The sequence below is a fragment of the Nyctereutes procyonoides genome, unplaced genomic scaffold (genome assembly GCF_905146905.1).
Source record: "Nyctereutes procyonoides isolate TBG_1078 unplaced genomic scaffold, NYPRO_anot_genome, whole genome shotgun sequence".
NCBI classification, from domain to species: domain Eukaryota; kingdom Metazoa; phylum Chordata; class Mammalia; order Carnivora; family Canidae; genus Nyctereutes; species Nyctereutes procyonoides.
The window spans coordinates 41023490-41042479 of NW_026575131.1; the positions used below are offsets into that span (position 1 = coordinate 41023490).

General features: G+C 45.1%; 1 protein-coding gene across 18 annotated transcripts in view; it reads left to right on the plus strand.

The window, feature by feature from the left end:
• The first annotated feature begins 12033 nt into the window (after nucleotides 1-12033).
• The window catches only part of MAP4 (microtubule associated protein 4), a 192222-nt gene continuing 185265 nt past the window's right edge, over nucleotides 12034-18990 (plus strand). For 4 of the 18 annotated variants that reach the window (XM_055344035.1, XM_055344039.1, XM_055344042.1 and 1 more), the window contains exon 1: nucleotides 12036-12584. The gene's annotated coding sequence lies outside the window, so the exon portion shown is untranslated. Of the gene's footprint in view, nucleotides 12585-13980; nucleotides 14047-18990 lie in introns of those variants that run through there. The other 14 variants (XM_055344041.1, XM_055344045.1, XM_055344046.1 and 11 more) reach the window with 12 other exon arrangements.

Sequence of the window (18990 nt, forward strand, 5' to 3'; positions counted from 1 at the left end):
CATCTTTCCGTGCTGCTATTCATTTATTATTAATCCATATTTTTTGATACATGTCACAATAAATTGTAGACATCAGTACACTACTCTTTAAAAACTTCTAGATATATACAATTAATCAATCTCTTTTACAGTTTTTTTTAAAGATTTTATTTTATTTATTTATTCATGAAAGACACACAGGGAGAGAGGCAGAGACACAGGCAGAGGGAGAAGCAGGCTCCATGCAGGGAGCCCGATGCGGGACTCGATCCCAGGTCTCCAGGATCACACCCTGGGCTGAAGACGGCGCTAAACCACTGAGCCACCGGGGCTGCCCAGTTTTTTTTTTTAAGATTTTATTTATTTTTTCATGAGAGACAGAGAGAGAAACAGAGACACAGGCAGAGAGAGAAGGCACTATACAAGGATCCTGATGTGGGACTTGATCCTGGGGCTCCAGGATCATGCCCTGAGCCAAAGGCAGACCCTCAACCTCTGAGCCACCCAGGTGCCCCAGTTTTTTTCTATTTTTTAAAAAATATTTTATTTACTTATTTACTTGAGAGAGAGTGAGAGAGAGAGCAGCGTGCAAGGGCAGGGGCAGGGGCAGGGACAGGGACAAAGGGAGAGAATCCCAAGAAGACTCCATACCAAGGGCAAAGCCACAGGCTGGGCTCAGTCTCATGACCCTGAGATGATGACCTGAGCCAAAATCAAGAGTTGGATGCTTAGCTCACTGAGCTACCCAGGTACTCCAACAGTTCTTTTCTATTTGGACATGAAATTCAAATACAATGAAATACACAAATTTTAAGTGTATATTTGCTGAATTTGGACAAGTGCATACATCTGTATAATCCAACCTCTAATAACATATAGAATATATGTTATTATAGAATATAGAATATTCTATATTCTAGAATATAGAATTCTATTCTATATAGAATATAGAATAGAAGAGAATATAGAATTATATTCTAGAATATATATTCTAGAATATAATATAGAATATTATCATCACTCAGATAGTTCCCTAGCAACCTCCATCCTGCCTCCACCCCAGTCAACCACTCTTCTGATGGTTTTTCCTGTTTTAGAACTTCATATAAATGAAATCACATAGTGTGTACTCTTACTACTCTTACGTAAGGCTTCTTTCACTCAGCATGTTTTTGAAACTCACTGTTACATAAAAGCAATTGTCTGTTCCTTTTTGTTGCTGAGTAGTATTCTATTGTATGGATATACTAAAATTTTCATTTATCTATTCACCTGTTGATAGATGTCTGGGCTGTTTCCTGTTTGGAGCTATTAAGAATATAGTTACCCATTGTCAACTACAGTTAAAAAAAAAGAATATTTTTGCTGTGAACATTCTTGAACAAATCTATGTAGATGTACGTTTTAATTTTCTTGGCTTAATACCCAGAGGTGGAATTAAGTTTATCTTTTTCTTTCTCTGGATTGTGAGCTTCTTTTTTTTTTTTTTAAATTTTTTTTAAATTTTTTTATTTATTTATGATAGTCACACAGAGAGAGAGAGAGAGAGAGGCAGAGACACAGGCAGAGGGAGAAGCAGGCTCCATGTACCGGGAGCCTGACGTGGGATTTGATCCCAGGTCTCCAGGATCGCGCCTTGGGCCAAAGGCAGGCGCCAAACCGCTGCGCCACCCAGGGATCCCTGGATTGTGAGCTTCTTGAGGACTGATTTACTTAGTCTCTAGCTCCAAGCACAATGCCTTTGTACATGGTAGGTTCTCCATAGACATTTGTTGAAATGAAACATAATTCATGCACAACATAATTTTCCCGTATTCCATATGATATGCACCTCCCATTTAACACATTGTGGGCCCAGTAACATAGGATCATTGTTTCTTTTAATCTTCCAATGAGCCTCTGAGCTAAGAATTATCCCATATTACAAGTTAGGAAACAGGCCAACAGAGTCCAGGTGAGCTGTTGGAGGTCATGATGAAGGGGAAGAGACAGAATTTGTAAGTGACATTGTGTGAAGCATCTTCCACTATGCTGCTTTACTTCTCTGAAGGTCTCAGCTCCTTTAGCTGAAACCTTTGGGGTGATAGTCACAGTGCACCCTTTATCTACTCTCAATGACTATGCAAAGTAGGCTCTCTCTCTTCCCTCTATTCCCTTTAGTCAAGAATACATTTTCTGGTAGAACTCTCCATCTCCCATGCTTTCACAGAGGCCCAAACAGCACCCCTCCAGATGGGAGGCGCATAGTTTACCTCAAAATGCTGTGTGTCAACAGGTAAATGTGGACAGACAAGTGTGCAACCATCACAGTGGACACTGCTTTAGGCAAGACTCACGAATGGATGTGAAATCTAGGAGATAATTTTTTTTAGGAGATAATTAAAAAAAATATTTTATTTATTTATTCATGAGAGAGAGAGAGAGAGGCAGAGACAGGGAGAGGCAGAGGAGAAGCAGAGGGAGGGAGAAGCAGGCTCCTTGCAGGGAGCTCGACGTGGGACTCCATCCCAGGTCTCCAGGATCACACCCACGGCTGAAGGCAGCGCTAAACTGCTGAGCCACCGGGACTGCCCTATAGGAGATAATTTTGACAAGATGCATGGTGTAAGCTTGTTTAAAGCATCTCTCTACAGATTGCTTATTAGTTTCAAGGGGAAAATATAGTAACACTACACTGGAGAAATCAGAAAACATCATGACTCGACTAAAATTGACATCACGGGATCCCTGGGTGGCGCAGCGGTTTGGCGCCTGCCTTTGGCCTAGGGCGTGATCCTGGAGACCCTGGATCAAATCCCACGTCGGGCTCCCGGTGCATGGAGCCTGCTTCTCCCTCTGCCTGTGTCTCTGCCTCTCTCTCTCTCTGTGTGTGTGACTATCATAAATAAATAAAAAATTAAAAAAATCTTTATAAAAAAAAATAAAATTGACATCACTAGTGAGGGGCAGCTGGACACTCCATGCCTCCTGATGTGATGCCATGAAAAGGACATGCCATCACTTCTGCAGTACTGCAGACTGAGATGCATAACCTGAATCTAACCATGAGAAAACATCAGACACCCAAATGGGATACATTCTAAAAAAAATAGAGATCTGTATTCTTCAAAAGTGTTAATGTCATAAAACATACACACATACATATGCAAAGGCTGTGAAAATGTTCCACATTAATGGGAACAAAAGAGCCACAACAGCTGAATGTGATGTGATATTCGATCCTACACTGGATCTTACTCTGGAGGAGAAAAAAAAAAACAGGGACATTACTGAATCAAGTGACAAAATTGGAATATGATGGTAGATTAGATCAAACTCCTGAGTTAAATTAAATTTATTGAAGTTGAGGGATGCCTAGGTGGTTCAGTGGTGGAGTGTCTGCCTTTGGCTCAGGGCATGATCCCAGAGTCCTGGGATTGAGTCCCGCATTGGGCTCCCTGCATGAAGCCTGCTTCTCCCTGTGCCTGTGTCTCTTCCTCTCTCTCTATGTCTCTCATGATTAATAAATAAAATCTAAAATAAATAAATAAATAAATTTATTGAGTGTATTGTGGTTATAAGACATATTTATTTATTTACTTATTATTTCATGAGAGACAGGAGAGAGAGGAAGAGGCAGAGACTTAGGCAGAGGGAGAAACAGGCTCCCTGCAGGAAGCCCAATGCGACTGGATCTTAGGACCCTGGGATCAGGACCTGAACCAAAAGTTGAGGCTCAATCACTGAGCCACCCAAGAGCGCCAAGATGGATCTTTATTATTAGGAATACACACATTGAAGTATTTAGAGGTTAAAAGTCACCATGTAGGGGTGCTTTATCCTTGCAACCTTTCAATAAGTTTGAAATTATTTCCAAACAAAAAGTTTACAAAATGCTCCCCTGCAAAATCCCTGGAATCCTAACTCAGTCAGTGTGGACTGTGCCCACAAGAACTCCATGGATGTGAGCATCTCTTTCCTAAGTATGATAGTTTGTCCCAACCTGCCAAATGTGTGATCCCAAGCTAAGTGAAAAACTGCCAAGGAGCTAAAGCAGGCATCTTCTAAAAGAATCCTTTCATCATTGTTTCCAGTCAGAACATCTTTCCCAGAACAGGCTCTTACTAGTGGCTTGTTAAATCAGCCAGAGTTGCCTTTCGGCTTGTGAGTGAGGATGGTGAACTCTGAGTAGGTCTGAGATCTAGGTTCTGCCTCCCTCTCTCCTGCTGATCTGCTGCATGATGTCAGCCTCCTTATCCATGGGGTGATGGCTTTGGACCACAGCAGAGGCTGCAAATTGGTAACCCCAGAGCTACCAGTCCACAAATATATTTGTCCTACATGTTTATTTGTTTGTTTATTTTATTTTATTTAACAGAAGGGGGGGGGGACAAGTACGGGGAGGAGTAGAGGGAGAGGGAGAAGCAGACTCCTGGCTGAGCCAGGAGCCTGACGCAGGGCTCGATCCAGAGACCTTGAGATCACGACCTGAGCCAAATTCAGACGTTTAATCGATTAAGCCACCCAGATACCTCTACGGGGTATTTCAAAAAATGTTTAATTAATTTCTGACAGTCAGCAACCAGAATACTGCACATAAAAATTTGGCTCCATCTTTTCTGACCATAAGGGATACACATTTCCAGCAACTGGTAGTAATTGACTAGAGTTGGAGTATGTGCTCTGCTGCTCCCCACAGTCCCCAACCCACTCTTTTTTTTTTTTTTTTAAGGATTTATTTATTTATTTGAGAGAGAGAGTATGTGTGTGAGAGGGGGTAGGGGCAGAGAGAGAGGGAGAGAGAATCTCCAAGCAGATTCCACATTGAGCTCGGAGCCCAGTGTGGGGCTTCTTTCCATGATCCATAAGATCATGACCTGAGCCAAAACTGAAAGTCTGATATTCAATTGACTGAGTCACCCAGGCAACTATCTCCCCTTTTATATTATAACCGATCAGCTTCATCATTTACAATTCCTGCTTGGCCTTTGGACTGGAAAATCTCAAAAGACCTCTTAGTTCCCATCTTCTTTGACCATGTCCCATCTCTTTAGGGATTTCAGATGATGAATTAGAGGTTGGATGGAGTGAAGAGTGAGGTGAAGAAGAACAAAACCAAAATGAGAATTGCCTCAAGTACATTGGCTTGCATAGGGCCAGCCCATGGTTTAAGACATTGATGTATCCAGTGGAGCCTTAGATGGGATGGGATACTTGGAGTCAGAATTGGGAAGAAACCAGGTTTTTTTTTTTTTTTTTTTTTTTTATGATAGTCACACAGATAGAGAGAGAGAGGCAGAGACACAGGCAGAGGGAGAAACAGGCTCCATGCACCGGGAGCCCGACGTGGGATTCGATCCCGGGTCTCCAGTATCGTGCCCTGGGCCAAAGGCAGGCGCCAAACCGCAGCGCCACCCAGGGATCCCGAAACCAGGGGTTTTATTGGAATCAGGACAGTAGATGGAAGAAGGATTGAGGGAAACTCAAATATCTGGGGAGACTGCCAAGTGCCTACAGCTGAGGGCATTACCGTGAGCAATCTTGGGGTTACAGCTAAGAGCAGTTGTGATTTGTAGCCAGGAAGTGGATCCTGGAGAGAAAAGGAAAAGAGAAAAAAAAAATCATAGTGTAATGGAAAGAGTACCGAGGAAGGAATCAAATATTGTGGTTTTTAGTTCCAGATCTACCGCTTACTAATTGTGTGATCTTGGGCATATCACTCCACATCCCTTTATCTATTTCCTTAACTTCAAAATATGGATGATAAAAGCCCTCCTTATCTTAGAGTTCTAGAAAGACTAACCTACAACACCAGATAGCAAAAACACTTAGCAACTGGGGAAGCACTATCCCAAAGTGAGATGAAATTGAGAAGGTGTAATTTAGTCTCCGAATTCGGGGCTTGAAGTGCCCGTTGAGGGTCTGCAACTTTCTTATTTAACAAACCATGAGTCTGAGGCCCCAAGAGGAGATTTTAGGTAGTAAGTTTAGGGCAGAGGTGGGCACAGTGCTCAGTTACTTTGAGAGCTGAACCCCCTGTGAGCTCCCTCTAGGAATGCATGAATGAAACTAACCAAAGGAAGAGGGAATAAGGATCCAATGAGGGGGATTTGTGTACAGGGAATGCCCCCAAAGTGTGTATTTCATCACATCCACTTGAAGGGGACAGGTCTTTGTAACTAGTCCTGCAGTTATAGGAACAAGGAAACGCTTAGTGAACCTTGAAAGAAGTAGTCTTATTTCCAGGGAAAGGAAGTCCCACATTGCATATTAAGTAGCATGCACAGTGAATGAAAGCACTGTGAAAGTGAGGGTGAAAAGATCATCACATGTTCTACTTCCGCTGATGCAGATGAGGAACCTAAGGCTCAGAGATGGGAAATGGCTTGCCCAAGGCCACACAGCTTGTTTCTGGCAGAGCTGGGACTATAATGGGGTTTCTTGATTTATAGTCCAGGGCTTTTACTCCATGTGCCAGGTCAGATTGCATATGGCAGCAAATAAGAGAGACTAATGGTGGCTTACACCAATGGAGATTTATTGACTAATGATGGCTTAAGAGATAGGGGTTACTTTACTCACTTTTATAGGATGTTCAGAGGGGGACAGTGTAGCTGCTGAAGGATCCTAAGGACCCAGTCTCCTCCTGTCTTCCTACTCCTCACTCTCAGCCCATGGCTTTTGTCCTTACTGTGATAAAATAGCTGTATCACCTCTAGGCAGTGTGCCTGTATTCCAGGTAGCTGAGTTTGTCTTTTTTTTTTTTTTTTTAAGTAGGCTCCACTCCCAGCATGGAGCCCAATGTAGGGTTAAGCTCCCAACCCTGAGATCAAGACCTGAGCTGGATAAAGATTTGGCCACTCAACCAACTGAGCCACCCAGAAGCCCCTGAGTGTGTCTTTTTATAGACTTACCTAAAAGCTCCAACCAATGAGGCACATAGCTATCCTAATTGCAAAGGCATCAGGATGGGTAAGTAAGTAGGAGGTAGCTTTTGAGCTTTTAGTTCATAATGTTTAGTCCATGCTGTATCACTATGCTACATCATTTTATTTATTTAAGATTTTATTTTTTTAAAAAAAATTTATTTATTCATGAGAGACACAGAAGGAGAGAGGCAGAGATACAGGTAGAGGGAGAAGCAGGCTCCATGCAGGGAGTGCGACATGGGACTCGATCCCGGGTCTCCAGGATCAGGCCCTGAGCCAAAGGCAGACACTTAACCGCTGAGCCACCCAGGCATCCCTATTTTATTTATTTTTTTTTAAAGATTTTATTTATTTATTCATAGGCACAGAGAGAGGGGCAGAGACACAGACAGAGGGAGAAGCAGGCTCTATGCGGAGAGCCTGATGTGGGACTTGATCCCGGGTCTCCAGGATCACACCCCAGGCTGCAGGCAGTGCCAAACTGTTGCGCCACCGGGGCTGCCCCCTATTTTATTTTTAAAAGTAATCTCTACACCCCACATGGGGCTTGAACTTATAACCCTGAGATCAAGAGTCCCATGCTCCTCTGACTGAGTCAGTCAGGCACTCCTATGCTACAGCATTTTACAGATAAAGGAGTGGTGAGTGCAACAAACTCCTCCCTGAAAATCAGAAAGTAGGTTCAAGTCTGGATTTTGCCACTTCTCTGTGGGTCTTCAACATGTCTCAGTTGCCTCACTTGAAAAAGTTTTGGGCTAAATGACCCCAAAAGACCCTTCTGGCTCTTACTTCTATGACCTTATTCTATTCAAATCCTAATCCATGTAGTTTTATTTCCCTCTCTCCATGGAATTCTAACATAAATGTCATAAATTATGACAATAACTGGTATGTAAAAGTTGTGTATTTACCTGACAAGTGTTGGTATCAGGAAATTTCAGCCAGAAATTCCTACCTTGAGAGCATGAAGGTATCTCCATAAACATATTTTCTTCTAAAAGGTGTCAAGTTTTGGAGTGCCTGGGTAGTTCAGTCAGTTAAGTGTGAAATTTTTTTTAAGATTTTATTTATTAATTCATGAGAGACACACAGAGAGAGGCAGAGACATAGGAAGAGGGAGGAGAAGCAGGCTTCTTGCAGGGAGCCCGATGTGGGACTCGATCCCAGGACCTTGGGATCACACCCTGAGCCAAAGGCAGACACTCAACCACTGAGCCACCCAAGTGTCCCTAAATGTCCAATTCTTTTTTTTTTTAATTTTTTTTTTTTTATGATAGTCACACAGAGAGAGAGAGAGAGAGAGAGAGAAAGAGGCAGAGACATAGGCAGAGGGAGAAGCAGGCTCCACGCACCGGGAGCCCGACGTGGGACTCGATCTGGGGTCTCCAGAATCGCGCCCTGGGCCAAAGGCAGGCGCCAAACCGCTGCGCCACCCAGGGATCCCTAAATGTCCAATTCTTGATCTTAGCTCAGGTCATGATCTCAAGGTCCTAAGATCAAGCCCTGAATCAGGTTCTGTGCTGGGTGTGGAGCCCGCTTAGGATTCTCTTCCTCTCCCTCTGCTCCTCTCCTCTGTGCTCTTTCTCTTTCTTGAAAACAAAACAAAAAACTAAAAATAAATAACATTTTTATAACATTTTTCTATATATGTCTTAGAACCCTATTGTTAGGGGATCCCTGGGTGGCGCAGCGGTTTGGCGCCTGCCTTTGGCCCAGGGCGCGATCCTGGAGACCCGGGATCGAATCCCACGTCGGGCTCCCGGTGCATGGAGCCTGCTTCTCCCTCTGCCTGTGTCTCTGCCTCTCTCTCTCTCTCTCTCTGTGTGTGTGTGTGTGTGACTATCATAAATAAATAAAAGTTTTAAAAAAAAAAAAAAAAAAAAAAGAACCCTATTGTTAGATTAATTCCTAGGCATTATATCAATTTTATTTTTTTCCTATCACATTTTGCAAATGATTACTGGTATATAGAAATGCTATTACTTCTTGTATGTTACCTTTATATGCAATAACCTTGCTGAACTCTTATTAATTGTAATAGTATGTAGCTCTCCCCCAATTTTCTTTTTTTTTTTAAAACTTTTTTTTTTAATTTTTATTTATTTATGATAGTCACACAGAGAGAGAGAGAGAGGCAGAGACACAGGCAGAGGGAGAAGCAGGCTCCATGCACCGGGAGCCCGATGTGGGACTCGATCCCGGGTCTCCAGGATCGCGCCCTGGGCCAAAGGCAGGCGCCAAACCGCTGCGCCACCCAGGGATCCCCTCTCCCCCAATTTTCTATGCAGAAAATCGAATTACCTACAAATTAGGATAGGCAGGGGAAATGGCATGAGGAAGGTCCTGAGAAGAGAAAGTTGAAGAAACAAGGAAGGCAGATGATGTTGCGCATAGTGAGATATAAGGCAGATGAGGAGGTGAGCCAGAGAGACAGCATCATTGCACAGGGTCTTGAAAATCATTTTCAGGATTTTAATGCAATGGAAAGTCACTAAAGACGTTTATGTTAAAACTGTAGGGCAGTCTCTATGGTAAGCCATTGGGTTCTGCTCATGTCTGTGTCCTGGCCAACATTTTGGTCAAATTTGGATGAATAAATATAAAGCATACTTTTCATGGATAATAAATATATTAGATAACCCTAAAATACCTTACTGTGAACTTGTAGAGCCTTGAGAATGTATCCTTAGACATAAGACTCGATGTTTGCTAAGATCCCTTCCAACTCTTTTGCTAAGGTTCTATGTTTTTCATCTTGGGTACTCTGCAATAGAGGGAATGTTCTCTCCCACTGGAGGTGGGAAACAGAATGAACCATACTTTGAGAAACAATCTATTAGGGTAGATCCATGTTTACAGGAATAATTCCACATATATGGTCAGTGCTGTAATGAAGAGGCATAGAAGGGGTGCAAGAGGATGGGTATGCCCTGGAGAAGGGGAGTCTGCTTCTTTCTCTGCTCCTCTCCCTGCTCATTCTGTGTCTCAGGTGTGCACGTGTGCAGAAAATAAAGTCTTTAAAAAAAAAGAATAAAGATTCCAACACTTTTTTTTTTGATTCCAACACTTTTGAATTTTTTTTGCCATATGACTTTTTTTTAAAAAAAATATTTTATGTATTTTTTGAGAGAGAGTAAGAGAGCACAAGCAGGGGGAGGGACAGAGAGAAAGGGGGAAGTAGACTCCTGGCTGAGCAGGGAGCCCGATGTAGGGCTCAATCCCAGGACCCTGGGATCACGTGGAAGGCAGACACCTAACCAACTGACCTGCCCAGGCACCCACCCCTAGCCAACTGACTTCTAAGGAGCTCAAAGCTAATTCCACTCTTGAAGCCTGGGACACGCAGTGGGGCTGATTACTCTAAGGCAGCAGATAGGATCAGAGTAACTTTTTAGCATCCACCTGTGTTTCCTTTATAACAGTTAAGTTCATGCCTGGACAAACATCTGTGGGCTTTGGTGTGAAGTAACACTAATTTCACTAGGACAGGAAGCCTATTTTATCTATTTTTTTATAACTGACCCACACCATGTAGCCCTTCCTGATGTGCTAGTACTTATACAGTGTCTGTTGGATGAATGAATTCAGGCTTGCGGTGGTAGTTCTCCTGCTTTGGAGTCTGGGTGTGAGAGAGCAGAGAAGCTTTGAGTTTGGTCCCACAACACCTGCCTCATGAATTGGTCTATGACCTAGATTGGTCATTTCAGTTCCCTGTGATGAGACTAAATTTCTTTCCAGGGTTCCAAATTCATAATACTATGACTTTTCCACTTACCCTTCTACTCTTCATTCCTTTATATTTGTATAGGCTATAAACACTCCTTCATAGTCATTATGAGTAGTACTCTGTAAATACTTGCTAAGTGCTAGGCACCGATTTAAGCCCTTGATATATATCAACACATGCGATCCGCCTAGCAACCCTAATAAAGTAGGTCCCACTATTTCCATTTTACAGTTGAGGAAACTGAGGTACATATATTAAGTATCTCCCACAAGCTCACATAACTTGTAAGTAGCAGTTTCCAGATTTGTACAAAGGGACTCAAGGTCCAGGGCTTTCAACTAAATCCAGTGTTCTTTCTGGTACCCAACTTGCTCTAGAGGTTGACTACCTGGCCCCAGAGCCTGGTTGCCTGAGTTAAATTGCCACTGTCTTGATTACTGGCTTGCTGTCATTAGGTCAATCACCAAATTCTGTGTTTGTTCCTCATCTGTAAAATGAGGATGAGAACATTAACACCAATTGTAAAGCATTGTTGAGAGCTAAATGAGTTATTAGGTGTCACATACTTATAAGAGTTCCTAGAATAGGGGATCCCTGGGTGGCGCAGCGGTTTGGTGCCTGCCCTTGGCCCAGGGCGCGATCCTGGAGACCCGGGATCGAGTCCCACGCCGGGCTCCTGGTGCATGGAGCCTGCTTCTCCCTCGGCCTGTGTCTCTGCCTCTCTCTCTGTGTGTGACTATCATAAATAAATAAAAAAAAAAAGAGTTCCTAGAATATAGTAAGTACTCAGTAGGCATTAGCCATCACTTTTCTTTCTGGACCTCTGCTATCCAGAAGTATAACGTGACCCAAATAGTAATTTTAAGTTTTCTAGTGGCCACATTTTAAAAGGCAAACAACAAAACAACATGAAATTATTATGATTTTTAAAAGATTTTATTTATTCATAAGAGACACACAGAGAGAGAGGCAGAGACACAGGCAGCGGGAGAAGCACGCTGTCTATGGGGAGCCTGACACCGGACTGGATCCCAGGACCCCGGGATCACGACCTGAGCCAAAGGCAAATAGATGCTCAACCAGTAAGCCACCCAGGGGTCCTGAAATTATCTTAAATGGGTCTTATGTAGCCAAATATGTCCAAAACGGTAATCAATTACCCAGTTTATAACCAATATAAAACTATGAATATTTTATTTTACATATTTTTGGTACTAAGTCTCAGAAATCCGACGCGCATTGTACACCCACGGCACATTTCAACTTGGGCCAGCCACGTCATTTGCGGCCGGTGGCAGCGCAGCCCCGAGAGGCCCCACCGCCGCCGCCCAGCCGCCCCCCCACGGCTCCTTCCCGCGACCAGGGGCCCGCGCCCCAGGCCCCGCCCCGCGCCCCGCCCAGGTTACGTCACAGAGCTCGCGGGCCCAGCGGGCCGGGAGGCTCGGGCCGGCCGCGTGTGCCCGGCCGCTCGCATCCTCCCTGCTTCAGGCACCCAAGTTCTGAAAGGAAGCGACGTCCACCACAGAGCCGCGGCCATGGTCGCTCTGCCCGCCCGCCGCCCGGGCGCCAGCGGGCGGGAGGCGGTAGTCTGAAGCCCCCAAGCGTACCTCGCCCCCAACGGCCCTCCGCTCGCGCCGCTACCACGCCGAGGTCGAGGCGGCGGGGCCGCCGCCCATTGGCCCGCCGCAGCCCTTCGCCCGCCCCCTCGCCGGGCTCATTGGTCCGAGCAGCGGCGCCCGCGGGATAGGCGGCGGTGGCGCCCCTCCCTCGCGCCGGCCCTCAAGAGGGCGACGAGGAAGCGGCTGCCTCCCTGCGCCCCGCCCCACGGGCTCGCTCGGTGGCTCCGGCTCCTCCCGACTTCTCCCGGCTCCTCCCGGCTCCTCCCGGCCCTCTCCCGGCTCCCTCCGGCTCCGGCTCCGGCTCCGGCTCCGGCTCCGGCTCCGGCTCCGGCTCCGGCGCAGCGGCCGCGGGTAGGTGCGGCGACAGGCGGGGCCCGATCGGAGGGGCGGCCTCCCTACTGTCCCGGGGGCTGCCCGAGCCGCGCCCCGCGGCCGCCCGGGACCCCGCGGGGCCCGCCTGAGGCGGGGAAGGGCGGTGGCCGAGGGCCTGGGGGACGCGGGGGCGGCCGGGCGGGGGGCCTGCGGGCGGGGTCTTCCAGGCTTCGGGGCGCTCTCCGGGGTGCCCTTGGGGCCAAGCGGGCTGAGAGGACCGCGGCTTCGGGCGTCTGGAGCGTGGGGCCGAGCGGCATGCCTCAGGCTCTGGATGGGGCTGCGCCCGCAGAGCGAGGGTCGTCTGCGGTCTGCGGCCCTGGGTGGGGCTCGGGGACGCAGGAGATCTCAAAGGTCATTCCCTGAGATTTAGGGGGGGTTAGTTGAGGTGGGGCTGAGGTGAAGTGGCGTGGCCCCGTCCGGGGTTACGGGCGGGGCTGAGGGGCGGTCCGAAGAACCGGGCCGCCGCCTGGGCTCCCTGCGAGCGTTCCCTCTGGCACTGTTGGGGGACTGGCGTTGTGTCTGGCTGCGGCAGGGCGGGCGAAGCCGTCGCGGCAAGGGTGGGGACGGGAGGACTGGGACAGGGACCTGGAGGGGGCAGTTGGGAACGTTACCCACAGCTGAGATTGTGATTTAGCACTTGGGCCAGGTTTCTCCGCTAGGGTGTTGTCCGAGCTCTCTCTCTCTCTCTTTTTTTTTTTTTTTTTTGGTGAAATTACCTCGTGGGGGAACGTTGGTTTTTTTTTTTTTTTTTGCTTCCACCCAGGAACGTGTAAATACATATGCTGCTTTTGGGAAGAGGCAGTCATTATGCTTAGGTTTGTGTTTTAGGACCCAGACCCGGGTGTGAAACGTGCTGCTCGGGAAGGTTAGTGTTACCCAGCTTTCTCCTGGAAACCCCCTTTCTCCTTTCCCTCCTCTGGTTCAGTTACACTATTGCTCCCCAGGGCCTCTCGGTTCGCTCTCCCTGGCTGCATAGCATTGCAGTGTTTCTTGCTCTCTCTCTCTCTCTCTCTCTCTTTCTCTCTCCCACCCAGTTTCCCTGCTGCTGTGCTTTTGGCAACTGCCTCTGCTCTTTCCCAGGGATGGTTGTGGCATTGCATCAGGGGATATTTGTGCTTGTAATTTGCTCACTCAGCCCAGGAAGAGGGAGAATAGTTTACTGCAGCGTTGGGGGGGGGGGTGCCGTCAGCTCGGCTGGGTAGGCAGAGAAATGGGTGTGGTGAGGGAATACAGCTGCTCTAGGCCTATAGGGTAACACTGCCCAGTCATCAGCTCAAAGAGATTCAAAGAGCAGCAGCAACAGCTATTTTTATAAATCAGTCCTGAATCCAAGCTGAGCACATGGATTTAGAGTGAACAGTTGTCATGCTCTAACTATTACCGGCTGGGTGTTTGGTAGACAACATTGGAGTTGCTAAGCGAGAACCTTACAGTGCAGCAGGTACTTTACTTGAAACTTTCTAACTTTGCTCTTCTCACCTTTCTGGAATGGGACATCTCTCTTCAGGGGGTCTTTCCAATGAAGTGGTTTGATGGTCCAGACTTCTCCTTTTCAGATGAAATTCTTCTACATCAGTGGTGGTCTTCCTCTCCAATTTGGCTTAAAAATAATAGAGTTAATCACCTTTTGAGCACTTGCCATCTTCCAGGCACGAGTCGTAGGTATTTGTTTACAGATGGGGAAATTGAGACTGATAGGAATAAGGGGTCACACAGATAGTTGTGTGGCAGAACTGGCATCCACATCAAGGTCTCTCTGACCCCCCCCCAAAAGTAGTTCAGAAACTGAAATTTTTGGTTCACACAGGGGTGATTTAAGCACTTGAGAATTTATTCATGCAAAGTAATCTCACCAGAGACTGATAAACCAGATACTAGTTTACTGACACTGAAAGTATAAAGTGCCCTGTACACAATTGGAATTAATTATACACTGGCTAGTAAGCCTTTGTTGCTGGGCAGCCAAATCAGTAATAAAAAGGCGATTGATGGGATCCCTGGGTGGCGCAGAGGTTTGGCGCCTGCCTTTGACCCAGGGCGTGATCCTGGAGACCCGGGATCGAATCCCACATCGGGCTCCCGGTGCATGGAGCCTGCTTCTACCTCTGCCTGTGTCTCTGCCTCTCTCTCTCTCTCTCTGTGACTATCATAAATAAATAAAAATAAAAAAAAGGCAATTGATTATAGAATGGGGACTAAGGGCTCTGCATGTTCTGAGGGAATGTTTTCATCAAGTTACTGAATCCTGGTGAGTCTCCCATTTCCCATCGAAGAAACGCATACATTCATGTTTGACAGTGCTGGGAGGATTTTAAAAACATTTTCCCACTCCATCTCAAAATTTTTTAAATCATCTCTTTTTTTTTTAAAGACTTTTATTTATTTATTACTGAGAGACACAGAGAGAGGCAGAGACACAGGCAGAGGGAGAAGCAGGCTCCAGCATGCAGGGAGCCTGACGCAGGACTCGATCCCGGGTCTCCAAGATCACACCCTGGGCCAAAGGCAGGCGCCAAACCACTGAACCACCCAGGCTGCCCTAACCATCTTTCATATATTTGTCATCTTAGCACATTTTTACCTGTGTTAAAATTCTCGAATTTGAAAGTTTACATATTAAAAAGTCATTTTCTTTTTCTTTTTTCTTTTTTTTAAGATTTTATTTATTTATTTATGAGAGACAGAGGCAGAAACATAGGTGGAGGGAGAAGCAGGCTCCTCTCAGGACTCTATTCCAGGACCTCAGGATCATGCCCTGAGCGGAAGGCAGATGCTCAGCCGCTGAGCCACCCAGACGTCCCAAAGTCATTTTCCATTGTTTGCTAACACTGAAGGAAGCACTTGGATTTTACGTCTAGGTGGCTTAGCTTTGTTTTTATTTTTTATTTTTCTTGAGGATATGAAAACTTTTAATTAATCACATACTCTGGCTTTAAGAGTAGGACAGGTTTCCCAAGATTGCTTGAAATGGATTGAGAGCTGGGAATGATACTGCCTTGTGTTTTTCATTTTGGTTATAGGGTGTGTGTGTTTGTGTATGTGGGTGTGTCGAAGTGAGTATTCCCTTGTGGGAAGGGGGGCTTGTGTGGTTTGAACCTCTCACCCACATCAAGATAGGTGACTTAGCTTTAGTCAGAATTAGTTCTTTTTTTTTTAAGATTTATTTTTATTTATTTATGATATATATATATATATATGGAGAGAGAGAGAGAGAGGGGCAGAGACACAGGCAAAGATAGAAGCAGGCTCCATGCAGGGAGCCCGAGGTGGGACTCGATCCCGGGACTCCAGGATCGTGCCCTGGGCCAAAGGCAGGCGGGAAACCGCTGAGCCACCCAGGGATCCCTTTTTTAAAAATATTAACCATGGTTAGTTGATGAGTAGGCTTTATTTTTCCTTAAAAAGCAAGAAAATCTGAGGAACATTTTGACCTAATGGAAGTCATCTGGTGGTTCATTTGATTTGGTCAATTTTAAAAAGATACTGAGTAAATACCACTGATTTTACTTTGTTCTTATAAATGGCACTTTTAGAACCAGGTTCCTGGGGCAGCCCCAGTGGCTCAGCGGTTTAGCACCACCTTCAGCCAGGGGTGTGATCCTGGAGACCCGGGATTGAGTCCCATGTCGGGCTCCCTGCATGGAGCCTGCTTTTCCCTCAGCCTGTGTTTCTGCCTCTCCCTTTCTCTCTCTTTCTCTATGTGTGCCTCTCATGAATAAATAAATAAAATATTAAAAAAAAATAGAACCAGGTTCCTGTGGATTTACTGCTAGGAATGTGTTGAGGACAATTACGGTCAAGAAAGGGGATAAAGCAAACTGACATATATGGGGGATCATATTCATCACCCTTTTAGAGCTCTCTAGGGTTAATCTCTCAATACAGACTTGATGGGAATTGTTTTGTATGCCCTTAAATTTTTGTTTAATTAATTTATTTTTGAGAGAGAGAGGGAGCCGGGAGTGGGGCAGAGGGAGAGGGAGAAGCACGTTTTAAGCATACTCTATACTGAGTGCAGAGGGATTTGGGGATCAATCTCATTACCCTGTGATCTTGACCTGAGCTTAAACCAAGAGAAGAAGAGGAGGCTTGACCCACTCTGCCACCCAGGCACCCCTGTATGTCATTAAATTCTGAGTTCAAAAGTCAATTCAGCTTACTTTGGTGTTTCTTTACGTGGTAGTAAAGTTAAATTTTTTTTTTTTTAAGATTTTATTTCAGAGTCTGCGCATTTCAAGGGGCAGAGGGAGCGGGGAGAGAGAGAGAGAGAGAGAATCCCAAGCGGACTCTGCCAGGCTCTATCTCATGACCCTGAGATCATGATCCAGTCTGACCCCCAACAGACTGAGCCACCCAGGCAGCCTGAAAAGTTAGTCTTCTCACCATAAAACCTATCTTATCAGTTTGCATGTATTTAAAGGTTTTTTTTGTTGTTGTTGCTTTAAGATTTTATTTATTTATTCATGAGAGACAGAGAGAAGGCAGAGACACAGGCAGAGGGAGAAGCAGACTCCCCATGGGGAGCCTGACGGGGGACTTGATTCCCGGATCACGCCCTGAGCCAAAGGCAGATAGATGCTCAACCACTGAGCCACCCAGGCATCCCTGTATTTAAATTTCTTTTAAATGTATTGCTTTTCTTCACATTCTGACTTTGCAAGAAGGCAGTTTAAAAAATAATTTATTTTCAAATAATTCTAGATTTACAGAAGATTGTAAAGACATTACAGAATTTCCATATAATTTTCATCTAATTTTCCTAATGTTAACATCTTATATAATGATACATTTATTAAAATTAGGAAGTCAGGGGCACCTGGGTGTGGTTCAGTGGTTGGAGTGTCTGCCTTTGGCTCAGGTTGTGGCCCTGCAATCCTGGGATCGAGTTTTGCATTGGGCTACCTACCCATAGGGAGCCTGCTTCTTCCTCTACCAATGTCTCTGCCTCTCTTTGTGTGTGTCTCATGAATAAATAAATAGAATCTTTTAAAAAATTAGGAAATCAATATTAGTTTAAGATTATTTTAACTTGGGGATCCCTGGGTGGTTCAGCGGTTTGGCGCCTGCCTTAGGCCCAGGGCGTCATCCTGGAGTCCCGGGTTCAAGTTACGCATCGGGCTCCCTGCATGGAGCCTGCTTCTCCCCTGCCTGTGTCTCTGTCTCTCTGTCTCTCTCATGAATAAATAAATAAAATCTTTAAAAAAAGGAAAGATTACTTTAACTAGATTATAAGTTTTCCTCTCCTTTCCCTAATTTTTCCCCAGTGATAACCCTTTTTCTGTTACAGGATCTGATCCAGGATGCCACATTCCATTCAGGTGTCCTGTTTCCCTAGTTTCTGACAATCTGTGAAAGTTTCTTAGTCTCTCCTTGCCTTTCTCTCCTTGACACCTTTGAGTAGCAGTTATTTGCAGAATGTTTCTGAATTGGGATTTCTGGTATTTTCTCATGATTACCCTGAACTTAGGCATTTTGAGGGAGAGTACCATAGAGATGGTATGCCCTTTCTTGTTACATCATATTGCATATCAGGGGATACCTGATAGCAAAGTGACTTACTACTGATGTTAACGTTGATAACTTGATCAAGGTAATATCTACCTGGTTTCACTAAAGTGATTATTTTTCCATTTCCTTTATTTGTTAGAAGCTAGAAATAAGTCACTAAGTCAAGCCCATTTCTGGAGGAAGGGAATTAAACTTTACCTCCTGAAGGGATCAGTATTGAAAAATTTGGGAGCCTAGGTTATTATTATTATTATTATTTTTAAGGTTTTTATTTATTCATGAGAGACACAGAGAAAGAAGCAGAGACATAGGCAGAGGGAGAAGCAGGCTCCATGCAGGGAACCTGATGTGGGACCCGATCCCGGAATCACAACCTGAGCAGATGTTCAACCACTGAGTCACCAGGTATCCCGGGAGCCTATGTTAGAATCACCCACAGTAATGAATAAATATTTTGGGGAGGTTCTCTGAGGCTCTACAGAGATCTAAATTTCATCCACTAATTTTAGCATTCATGGATGAAATTTGCCTGCAGTGGCAATTGCTGTGTAACTGTAGTAGTGATTTTCCATAGCCCTCATTCCTTCTACATTTATTATTTGGAATTCTTCTGAGAGTAAGATTTGTACATGCCCCTCCCCAAATTTATTCATTTGTATCTGTATGGATTTATGAATACTTATTTTTTTCCTTTGGGTTGTAATCCAATACAGTACCCTATTGCTTACATTCTTCTGGCTTTGGCCATTTGGCACTTATGTTCTTTTGATATGTTTCCTTTTTGTTTTTGTTTTTTTCTTTCTTTCTTTCTTTCTTTCTTTCTTTCTTTCTTTCTTTCTTTCTTTCTTTCTTTTCTTTTTTTTTTTTTTTTAGCTTA